The sequence below is a fragment of the Dama dama genome, chromosome 12 (assembly GCF_033118175.1).
Source record: "Dama dama isolate Ldn47 chromosome 12, ASM3311817v1, whole genome shotgun sequence".
In the NCBI taxonomy this organism is placed as follows: Eukaryota; Metazoa; Chordata; class Mammalia; order Artiodactyla; family Cervidae; genus Dama; species Dama dama.
The window spans coordinates 46,551,333-46,564,035 of NC_083692.1; the positions used below are offsets into that span (position 1 = coordinate 46,551,333).

Sequence of the window (12,703 nt, forward strand, 5' to 3'; positions counted from 1 at the left end):
GGATAAATTTAGAAGCATGCAAAATATACAAGCAATAATTATTTCATGTTTTAATTGTATCTATGCAGGAATTATAAAAAGATGTTGTGAACTTATTTAATACTCTTATAATATTTATTATTTGTTCCTCATCTTGAGAAGCAAGTGAATAAAAAGAATATTACAAATAAAAAAGGTGGCACAGCTGGGGTTAGTTTGCAGGAGAAAAAAAAATGATTGCAACATGATCTGTAACTTGAGTTGACCCAGTATAGTGAGGAATTTACAGGCTTGATTCAGCAATATCTTGACATCTGAAGATTTATGACTGAAAACAGTAGAAAGACTGAGCATCACATGCCCTATCACACCCATACCAGCCTATACTGATGAAATGGTTGATGATAACTTTTAGAACCTCTCATTTTCTGTGCGTCATTTATTTTTAAACCTTTTATATCCTGTACCAAATAGCAAGGCATCATTTTTCTGTCAAGGGTTCTTTTCTTTCTGTCAATCCTTCTTGAAGACAGATAAGATGACTTCTGGTTACTGTTTGTTGGAAATGAAAATGCCAATCTATGAGTTTAAAAGTAAACGATGCTTTTCTCTTTCCTTCTTTCTTTGTTAGTGGTTTAAACATGGATCTCCTTTACGTGCTAAGTAAGCAAACACAACCCATAGAGATTGTCTGGCAATGTGGGAAATAGTGTGCATGAAATAAGAGCTTCATGTGTATATTGGCTCAGAAAGTATTAAGAAAAGGAGGTGGGGGAAAAAAAAAAAAAGAAAAGGGTGTGGAAAATGAGTTGGCACCCAATAACAGAGGGTACCAGAGAGAGTGTTAAGAGCTTTCTGTGACTTCTCCCTTCAGACTACTGGGAGAAACCATTTTACTATCTCTTTGTTAACAGAAGATAAGAAATTGATTGATAGTCAAAAATTCTTATTCCTAAGGCAGTCAAGTAAGTGAATAAAGCAGGATAAGGACCATAAAGGAGAGGGAAAGGCACTGCTGCAAACTTGAGAGCTAGTGACTCATGGGCAAGAAACATCTCCATTGCCATGCTCTCTTGTGGGTGCAATGTAGCCAGAGCTTCGTTTTGTAGGAGAAACTGAAAATTTGAAAGTTCAAAACCAGCAAAGTGAATCAGTTACACATATACATATATCAACACTTCTTTCCCCATATAGGTCATTATAGAGCATTAAGTAGAGTTTCCTATGTTATACAGTATATCATACAGTTTATCATAAAGCTTTACTTTATAATAAATAAAGTCTTAATATCAGGCAGTCCTAGTTGTCCAACTTTTTCTTTTTTCAGTTATTTTATATATTTTAGAACCTTTTAATTATTTTCATGTGTATGTTTTAATCAATGTTGTTTTTTCATACAAAGTAAAGCCTGGGATGGTTTTGATTGCTTTATTTTCTTGACTAAGAGTTCCAGTATAATGCCAAGTAAAAATGATAAAAGCAGACATCCTGGCTTTGTTCCTGATACTAGAGGGAAGAGGTTCCTTTCTTGATGAGCTCTGATATTAGCTGTGGGCTTGTAGATGCCACTTTTCCAGTTAAGACAGCTTCTTCTACTTCCAGTAGGCTAAGAGTTTTGATCAGAAGTCGATACTGCATTTTGTCTAAATTTTTACTGCATACTGAGATGATTGTCTGATTCTAAATGTCATTTTGAAAAATGTACTTGGATGATATTGTTCCTTTGTGTTTGTGTTTTCGTTGCTTTCTTTTCATAAGAAATCTGTTGTCTTCTTTGCTTCTTTGTTCCTCTGTACGTGTTATCCCCCACCCCCACGATTGCTTTTAAAGTTTTGTTTTCTTTACTCACCTGTACAATTTGATTATGGTCTTCCATGGTTTAATTTTCTTTGTGTTTCCAGTGCTTAGGGTTTATTGAACTACTTGATCCCATGAGTCTGAAGTTTTCTTTAAATTTGGAAAGTTTGGCCATTATTTCTTCAAATATTCTTTCTGTTTCTACCTTCTGGAGGTCTCACTTACACATATATAAAGCCTCTTGAAGTTGTCCCACAGACCATGGATGCTCTACCCTCCCCCTCCACCCCCTTTCCTTCTCTGTGTTTCACTTTAAATTATTTCTATTGCTGTGACTTCTTCTTCTGTAATGTCTAATCTACTCTTAATCCAAACCACTGCATTTTTCATCTTAGATGTTTTAGTTTCCACATCAGGAAGTTCAGATTGAGTCTTTGCATCTTCAGCAACTCTACTTAACTGTTTTAAAAATTAAGATGTTCTTGGAGGAGGTGAAGTTCATAGGAAAATTGAAAAGCCCATGTAGGGATTTCCCAATATACCTTCTACTCCTACACATGCATAGTCTCCCTCTATTATTACCATCTCCCAACAGAGTGTGGGTGTATTGTTACAACTGATAAACCTACATCAACACAAGATAATCACTCAAAATTCATAGGAGACATAAAATTTCCCATCGTGTTTATATTCTATATATTTGGACAGATGTATAATAACATGTATTCATCATTATGGTATCAGGCACAGTATTTTCACCACCTTAAAAATCCTCTGCTCATCACCTGTTCATTACTCCTCACTCCACCAATTCTTGACAACTACTGATCTTTTACTGTCTCCAAAATTTTGCCTATTCTAGGAGGTCCTTTTATTTTGAGTTATACAATATGTATCCTTTCCAGATTGACTTTTTTCCATTTAGTAATATACATTTAAGGTTCTGTGTTTTCTTTTCATGGTTTGATAGCTCATTTCTTTGTTAGCACTGAGTAATATTTGTCTTGATGTACTAGAGTAATATTATCTTGAATTTGTCCATTCACCTACTGAAGAACATCTTGGTTACTTCAAAGTTTTAACCATTATGAATAATGGTTCATAAAAAACTTATGTCCACATAAGAAAGCTGCTGTAAATAACGCAGGTTTTTATGTGGACATAAGTTTTCTGCTCCTTAGGGTAAATGCCAAGGAGTATGATTGCTTGATCATATGGTAAGAGTGTGTTTAGTTCAGTAAGAAACTGACAAACTGTCTTCTAAAGTGGCTGTACCCTTTTGCATTCTCACCAGCAGTCAGTAATAGTTCTTCTTGCTCCATATTTGCTCTAGCTTTTGACATTGCCTGCATTTTGAATTTTGGTTGTTCTGATGGGTGTGTAGTGATACTTTGCTGTTGATTTATTAATACTGTGATTTTCATTTAAGACATACTTTATGGGATATCTTTTCATTTGCTTATCTGCCATCCTTTTTATTTTCTTTGATGAGGTGTCTGTTAAGGTTTTTGGCCCATTTTTCAATCAAGTTGTTTATTATTATTTAATTTTATTATTTCTTTGAATATTTTGGATAATAGACTTTCACCACAGGTGTGTCTTAAAATACTTTCTCCCCATCTGTGGCTTGTCTTCCCATTCCTCCACTACTGTCCTTCTGTACTTAACTTTCTGATTCATGCAATTATTCTGACAGTTGTTTTTATGCTCTTAACTGCCAATTCTATCATCTGTGTCCATCCTTGGTTAGTTTTGATCGACAGATTTTTTTTTCCTTATTTTGTGTCATGTTTTTCTGCCACTTCATGTGCCTAATGGTTTAAATTGGATAACAGACTTTGTGAATATTACCTTGTTGGTTGCTGAGTACTTTTAACATCCTCTAAATATTCCTGAGCTCTGTTCTGAGATGTAGTTAAGTTACATGAAAACCCTTTAGTTCTTTAGGTCTTGCTTTTAAAATTTATTAAGTGGAAATGAAACAGCACTCAACTTCAGGCTAATTACTCCTCAGTGCTGAAGCAAGACTTTTCCATATCCTCTGCCAACTGACTCATGAATGATAAACTTTTCTTATCTGTGCAGGAGACATAAGCACTACTTCTGGCCTTGGTGAGTGCTGGGCATTGTGACATCTAATTATTTTGAGGATGGCTTCTAACCTGGCCTTTGGTAGTTTTATCACATGCATGCACTTATTGCTCAACTGATTGCTCCAGATGAGCCTGTAGCAGATTGGAAGTTGTTTTTTTTTGTTTTTGTTTTTTTCAGTTCAGTCCTCTTCTTTTTGATAGTATGATCTGTGACTTCTAACTGCTTTGGTTTCCTCAGATTTTCAGCTCTGTCTTTCTCACTCAGAGAGTCCAGAGGACTCCACCTGGCTTTCCTCTCCTTGCACAATGGCCTGGAAATTCGCTCAGGGAAGTAAGCTGAAGTAATGGTGAGGCTCACCTTGTTAATTTTGGGGTTTTTTTTTTTTTTTTTGGTCTTCTTGAAATCACTGTTGACAAATCTTCAGTATATTGAAAAACAATATTTCAAATATTTTGCTCACTTTTTGACTTATCATGTGAGGGTATATCTCTAGTCCCTGTTACTCCTTCTTGACTAGAATGGAAAGTCTGGAACTTTGAATTTAACTGGTTAGCAGAACAAAATAAGATAGTGTGAGAGCCAACACAGAACATGTGAAACAGGGTGCAACATCCGGATATATGTGATTCGTAGGTTGCCAGTTGCAGTCTATGAAACAAAGCAGCAGTCCCCAACCTTTTAAATAAAGCATCCTTTAATGTTGTAGTATTATGTCGGCAGCACTAAACAGACATTACTACAGAAATGCTGTAGTTGAAATAGTCTAGTTTTCTAATCTTGCAAAGGGCCTCCTTTGACAAATCATCTGAGTAATGATACATGCTTGCAGTGAGAAAACTGCCCCAAATCAAGATAAGTTCCACCCAAAAGAACTAGATATGACAGCGTCCAGTGCTCATTCATGTCAGGAATAGTGTTTGTCCCCACTGTACAGGTCAGAAAACGTCATGGTTCATGGGCTGAGTATATTGAAATAGGTAGTTAAAATATGAGTTTTTGATATGCTATGCTGATTGGCAGTTTTTCATGTAATTTACTGTATGCTTGGTTTTCCTTTTGATAAGAGACACCACATACTGGCAACAACAATATATGTATTTTTTAAACAGCCTTCTTTTCAAGGAAGAGGAAATTTAAATTTATTGTACCCTGCTGTATATATATATAATTATATATATATTTCTTATTTTCACTTTACCATCAATATTTATGAGCTGTAAGTGAAACTATGCTCACAAATATTTTGTTTCTTTCCTTCTAGAATGTAAAATATGAATGTCTAAATTTTCAACAGTAATTAATTTTATTGCCAGCTACCTGAACGCAAAGATTCCACTTTTATTATTGATGTTCTGTATCATTGGTTCTAGAAATACTATTTTGAATCTACCTGTGCATGTTTTCATTTGACCATGAAAATGGTGTGGAAATTGCAAATTTATCTTTCTTTATAAGGGACTTTCTTTGGCAGGAGGAAATGAGTTCATGGTGATTTTATGTGCAGATTTTGAAAAATGCACACATGTCATAGATGAACTCATCCATGCCTCCCACTAACCTGACAGTTCTTCCCTGTGAACTGGAGTGTAAAAACGTGTCCTGAGGTTCTGAAAATAGGATGGCTTATTAATGGTGTAACTTTAGCTTGCATTTGGGGCAATTTGTTTAAATTCTGAACTTTAGCTTTTCTAATATGAAAAGCTGAGATAATACATACTTCATAGGATTGATATATTTCTTGAGATAATATATAGAGAGCTTTTGTTACCTGTTAAGCATATTCAAAATAGCAGTTGTATTATTACAATTATTAACATTAGTGACATCATATCCTTTGTGCCAAGGATTTAGAGCAAACATAGCAGTAATACTTTAATATTGAAAAAGTTCCAGTCTGAATAATGAGACCAAGATTAGTCTGATGAACAAGGTGCTGTAGGAAAGAAGTACTGCTGAAGTAAGAATTTAGAGAATTGAAATTGAGTGAAATATTGAGAGATGGTTTTATCCAACTCCTTCATTTTATTGAAAAAAATCAAAGCTTACACAGGTTATAGTACAGTCAAGTCTACAAAGGAGCCCCCTATTGTGAAATCAAAAATAAGATACAAGTAGAAGTACAGAGGTCTGTTTTTACCCACATCCAAATTCTTCCTTCGGAAAAAATGCAATTGATCTGAACCAACAAGGCAGTCACAAGCTGGTAAGACAAAAATGCAAATGAAGTAATTTTTCAATTTTTTTGCTTGAAAGCTTAATTGTTCTCCCACTAATGGCACTTTGATGCCCTCAAGAGATTAATGCCAAGTGATTTCAATTTTAATTCTACCTCTCTTACCGTGGGTTAAAAAGAGAAGTTGGAAATTTTAATCTTCAAAAGACTATGAATGTGTGATTCTAGATTGGGACACTCTAGAGAGTGTTTACAGGGAAAAGAGGCATGACCAGTTAAGCCCTTGCAGAAATGTGGGAGAGTAGGGGTTGTAAATGTATAATTTTTAAAATATCACATGAGAGTTAATTAAGCTAATATATATAAAAATTCTTTGAAAATGATAATGGTATGTAAATCTAAGGTGCTCATTATCTTTGCTCTTGGATCCTAGTAATTTATGTATTTGATCATTACATAATTAATTATGACATTTTATTTTATTTTCCTGTGCTACAGTTAATGAAATGTTTATGCTTATCATAAACCATTCCCTCAAGAGGAAAAGGAGTCAGTCTCTCCAGTGGATTCTAGAGAGAAAATGGCAGTATTGTCTGCTCCTTTGAATGAGAAATTTTGTGATTAAGAGACATAGATTATATGTTATATGTTGATACTGTGATTTCTAGAGAAACCTATAGTTGATCCATGGTGCCTCATTTTTGCTAACATAGGAAATGAAAACAAAATGTCACGCTGACTACCTCTTGGAGGGGCAGTAGCAGGCAGGTATTAGCTATCTTGTTTTGACTGGTAATAACCATTAGAGTAAAGAGTTAATTTAATAAAGAGTCTAGTCAATGCAATGCCTATGGTTTGGAGAAGGAAATGGCAACCCACTCCATTGTTTTTGCCTTGAGAATCCCAGGGATGGGGAGCTTGGTGGGCTGCTGTCTATGGGGTCGCACAGAGTCAGACATGACTGAAGCAACTTAGCAGCATGGTAGGTGTGTGGACATGCCCTCATTCATTCATGGTGATGTTGAATAGACATGGCAGTGGTGTTTAAACATTCTACTCATGTATTGTCTGAACAACCAGCTCCACTTGCGTAGTGGGGTATCAGTTAAATTCTACTTCCATTTCCTCATATGCAAAGCACTGTACTGGGTCCATGGGAAGCACTGACTTGAGTAATTATGTATTATATTAAAAAAAAAAAAACTCTCTGGACTTAAAGTTTATGAACCTAAGTTCCAGAGCCCTTCTGGATTCAGTATGCTTCTTAACCACCAGGAAATGCCTCAACCTCTTTGAATCTCAGGTTCACAATGGGTTGTGGTTGTTCAGTTGCTCAGTCATGTCTGACTCTTTATGACCCCATGGGCTGTAGCACACCAGGCTTCCTTGTCCTTTGCTATCTCCCAGAGTTTTTCAAACTCATGTCCATTGAATCTGTGATGCCATCCAATCATCTCATTCTCTGTTGTCCCCTTCTCCTTCTTTCAGTCTTTCCCAGCATCAGAGTCTTTTCCAATGAGTCTGTTCCTTGTATCAGGTGGCCAAAGTATTGGCGCTCCAGTTTCAGTATCAGTCCTTCCAATGAATACTCAGAGTTGATTTCCTTTAGGATGGACTAGTTTGATCTCCTTGCTGTCCAGTGGACTCTCCAGGGTCTTCTCCAGCTCCACAGTTCAAAAGCATCAATTCTTCAGCACTCAGCTTTCTTTATGGTCCAACTCTCACATTCATATGTGACTAGTTGGAAAAGCCATAGCTTTGACTATACAGACCTTTGTTGGCAAAGTGATGTCTCTGCTTTTCAATACACTAGGTTTGTATATTGTGTCTAGGTTTGTTCACAGTGGGCATTGAGCACAGAAAGTATTCCCCACCTTGACTCAGTAAAGTTATTGTTATGAAGTAGTATTATACAGAAGCTCCTTTAACTCAGAAGTATCAGAAACTCATAATGCTGTTATTTATAGAGGTGTGATCGCCTTGGCCCTCACAGCATATGCCACCTGTGTTCAATTCACAGCGACCCAGATGGAGCGGCACGCTGAGTGCCTCAGGCCCAGGACTCTCCACCATGCCATGCACTGCTCAGCCCAGGGCTGAGTATGAATTAAGCATAAACTAATCTCCATAGGAGATAGCATTTAAATACTGCAATCATATAAAAATGTCTTTAGAGCATGGCCGGTTCATATTTTAAAATGACAGCCTGAATGTAATCAGGGATTTGATGTATTGCCTGGATTACTAGTGCAGGCCTCTTCTGGACTACGTGGGAAGGGAGCATTTCCACAGTCATCTGAGCTGGCTTGCAAGGATGGTATCAGCATCAGGAAGTCATTTGTCAAGAAGATAGTCCCACATTTGTCCAAAGCAAGGAGCTTAGTCACAATTTACAGGGTTACAGATTTGTTTGCTAATCATTGTCTTTATTGTGGCACCATGGGGATATATAACCAAAAGAAAAGAAGGAAAGAAAGAAAATAAAGTCACTCAGTCATGTCCGACTTTTTGCGACCCCATGGACTGTAGCCTATCAGGCTCCTCTGTCCATGGAATTTTCCAGGCAAGAAGACTAGAGTGGGTTGCTATTTCCTTCTCCAGGATATCTTCCCAACCCAGGAATTGAACCTGGGTCTTCTGCATTGTAGGCAGACGCTTTACCATCTGAGCTACCAGGGAAGTCCATATAACAAATATTGCCTTTCATTTGGTAAATATGGTTGAGCCAGTACCCATCTATACACAGCAGAGCTTATAGAATAGCACCTACTTCATGAATGATTTGTACAAGAACTTAAATGTTTGGTAATAAGGAGAGGAGCAAGTATAGAAAGAAGATTGGGTGAAATTCAACGAGGTTAGAATTGAGCTTAGAGCCACCAAAAAGAAAGGATTTATAGTCAACAAACTAAAATTTCAGAACAGGACAGATCCTTGGAGATACTGCTGTGATGTTCTATAGGCTAAGATATAGGGGGCCATGTATTTAGTTTTATAGTGAGGATCAAATAGAATTCAGACAAAATGCCCCAAATATCTAGGGAGTAGGGAATTGCAAACGGCAAGCTCAGAACAATGGGGGCTATTCTGCAGAGATCCCTCTTGGTGAGAAGAAAGGGTCTACATTTAAACTGACCCGTAGAAAAGACATCAGGAGGAAGCAAATGTTATTATGGACACAGAGTGCCCTTGTAGGAATCCAAGAAAAGCCAAACAGTAGACGTCCAAAGGGACAGAAATTATTGTGACCTTTTAGTTTCTTTCTATTTTTCCCTCTGACATTTGTCCATCTCTGCCTGTTTTTCTCCATCTCTGCCCTTCATTATATTTTCCCCCCTCTCTCTCCATTTCTGCCCTTATTTCCCTTCTCTCTCTCTGTCTTGCTTTGCCCAGTCTATCACTGTTCCTCCTTCTGTCCCTTTGCCCTCTCTCCCTTCGTTTCTCACTTCCCTGTACTCTGGTCTCATTGCTGATCACTGCTCGGTCAGTCAGTTCAGTCGTGTCCAACTCTTTCCTACCCCATGGACTACAGCACGCCAGGTTTCCCTGTCCATCACCAACTCCCGAAGCTTGCTCAAACTCATGTCCATGGAATTGGTGATGCTATCCAACCATCACATACTCTGTCATCCCCTTCTCCTCCTGCCTTCAATCTTTCCCAATATCAGGGTCTTTTCCAATGAGTCAGTTTATCGCATGAGGTGGCCAGAGTATCCGAGCTTCAGCTTCAACATCAGTCCTTTCAATGAACATTCCGGACTGATTTCCTTTAGGATTGACTGGTTTCATCTCCTTGCAGTCCAAGGGACTCTCAAAAGTCTTATCCAATATCACAGTGCAAAGGCATCAATTCTTCAGTGCTCAGCTTTCTTTGTAGTCCAACTCACATCCATACATGACTACTGGAAAACCATAGCTTTGACTAGACGGACTTTGTCGGCAAAGTAATGTCTCTGTTTTTAATATACTGTCTAGGTTAGACATAGCTTTTCTTCAAAGCAGCAAGCATCTTTTAATATCATGGCTGAAGTCACCATCTACAGTGATTTTGGAGCCCAAGAAAATAAAGTCTGTCACTCTTTCCATTGGTTCCCCATCTGTTTGCCATGAAGTGATGGGACCAGATGCCATTATCTTTGTTTTTTAAATGTTGAGTTTTAAGCCAGCTTTTTCATTCTCCTGCTTCACTTTCTTTTTTTTTTTAATATAATATCATAGTTTTATTTTTCATTATTTGAGAAACATCCATATTCTTTTCTGTAGTGGCTGCACCAATTTACACTTTCACTAACAATGTACAAGTGTTCTTTTTTTCCACATCCTCATCAGTATTTGTTAGCTCTTTTTCTTTTTTTTTTTTTCATTTATTTTTATTAGTTGGAGGCTAATTACTTCACAACATTGCAGTGGGTTTTGTCATACATTGACATGAATTGACATGAATCCTGCCTCACTTTCATCAAGAGGCTCCTTAGTTCTTCTTTGCTTTCTGCCATAAGGATGGTGTCATCTGCATATCTGAGGTCATTGATATTTCTTCCGGCAGTCTTGATTACCGGAAGCAGGGTGACAATATACAGCCTTGACGTACTCTTTTCCCGATTTGGAACCAGTCTGTTGTTCCATGTACAGTTTTAACTGTTGCTTCTTGACCTTCATACAGATTTCTCAGGAGGCAGGTCTGGTATTCCCATCTCTTTAAGAATTTACAGTTAGTTTTGATCCATACAGTCAAAGGCTTTTGCATAGTCAATAAAGTAGAAGTAGATGTTTTTCTGGAACTCTGTTGCTTTTTCGATGATCCAGCAGATGTTGGCAATTTGATATCTGGATCCTCAGCCTTTTCTAAACCGAGCTTGAACATCTGGAAGTTCACAGTTCACATACTGTTGAAGCCTTGCTTGGAGAATTTTGATCATTACTTTGCTAGCATGTGAGATGAGTGCAATTGGGCAGTATTTTGAGCATTCTTTGGCCTTGCCTTTCTTTGAGATTGGAATGAAAACTGACCTTTTCCAGTCCTGTGGCCACTGCTGAGTTTTCCAAATTTGCTGGCTTATTGAGTTTAGCACTTTCACAGCATCATCTTTCAGGATTTGAAATATCTCAACTGGAATTCCATTACCTCCACTAGTTTTGTTCGTAGTGATCCTTCATAAGTTCCACTTGACTTAACATTCCAGGATGTCTAGCTCTAGATAAGTAATCACACCATCATTGTTATCTGGGTCATGAAGATCTGTTTTTTACAGTTGTTCTCTGTATTCTTGCCACCTCTTCTTAATAGCTTCTGCTTCTTTTATGTCCTGACCATTTCTGTTCTTTACTGTGCCCATTTTTGCATAAAAAGCTCCATTTTTATCTCTAATTTTCTTGAAGAGATTTCTAGTCTTTCCCATTCAATTGTTTTCCTCTATTTCTTTGCATTAATCACTGAGGAAGGCTTTCTTATCTCTCCTTGCTATTCTTTGGAACTCCGCATTCAAATGAGTATATCTTTCCTTTTCTCTGTTGCCTTTAGCTTCTCTTCTTTTCTCAACTGTTTGTAAGGCCTCCTCAGATTACCATTTTGCCTTTTTACATTTCTTTTTCTTGGGGATGGTCTTGATTCCTTTCTCCTGTACAATGTCATGAAGCTCTATCCATAGTTCATCAGGCACTCTGTCTATCAGATCTAGTCCCTTAAATCTGTTTCTCACTTCCACTGTATAATCATAAGGGATTTGATTTAGGTCATACCTGAATGGTCTAGTGGTTTTCCCTACTTTCTTCAATTTAAGTCTGAATTTGGCAATAAGGAGTTCATGATCTTAGCACAGTCAGCTCCTGGACTTGTTTTTGCTGACTGTATAGAGGTTTTCCATCTTTGGTTGCAAAGAATAGAATTAATCTGATTTTGGTTTTGACCATCTGGTGAGGTCCATCTGTAGAGTCTTCTCTTGTGTTGTTGGAAGAGGGTGTTTTCTATGACCAGTGCGTTCTCTGACAAAACTCTGTTAGCCTTTTCCCTGCTTCATTTTGTACTCCAGGGCCATATTGCCTGTTACTCCAGGTATCTCTTGACTTCCTACTTTTTTATTCCAGTCCTCTATGATAAAATGAATATCTTTTTTTGCTGTTAGTTCTAGAAGTTCTTGTAGTTCTTCATAGACCCATTCAACTTCAGCTTCTTCAGCATTACTAGCTAGGGCATAGACTTGCATTACTGTGATATTGAATGGTTTGTCTTGGAAATGAACAGAGGTCATCCTGTCATTTTTGAGATTGCACCCAAGTACTGCATTTCAGACTCTTGTTGACTATGATGGCTACTTCATTTCTTCTAAAGGATTCTTGCCCACAATAGTAGATATATGGTCATCTGAATTAAATTCGCCTATCCCAGTTCATTTTAGTTCACTGATTCCTAAAATGTCGGTGTTCACTCTTGCCATGTCCTGTTCAACCACTTCTAATTTACCTTGATTCATGGACCTAACATTCCAGGTTCCTATGCAATATTGTTCTTTACAGCAACGGACTCTACTTCCATCACCAGTCACATCCACAACTGAGCGTTGTTTTCACTGTGGCTCCAGCTCTTCATTCTTTCTGGAGTTATTTCTCCAGTGATCTCCAGTAGCATATTGGGCACATACAGGCCTGGGAAGTTCATCTTTT

At 37.5% G+C, this 12,703-nt stretch overlaps 1 protein-coding gene and 1 non-coding gene across 3 annotated transcripts in view; one reads left to right on the top strand and one right to left on the bottom strand.

The window, feature by feature from the left end:
• UNC13C (unc-13 homolog C) overlaps positions 1–12,703 on the top strand; it is a 609,739-nt gene that overhangs the window by 263,847 nt on the left and 333,189 nt on the right. The gene's annotated exons all lie outside the window — the stretch shown is intronic.
• TRNAC-ACA (transfer RNA cysteine (anticodon ACA)) lies at positions 8,651–8,722 on the bottom strand. The gene has a single exon. It is a non-coding gene; the product is annotated as a tRNA-Cys (tRNA).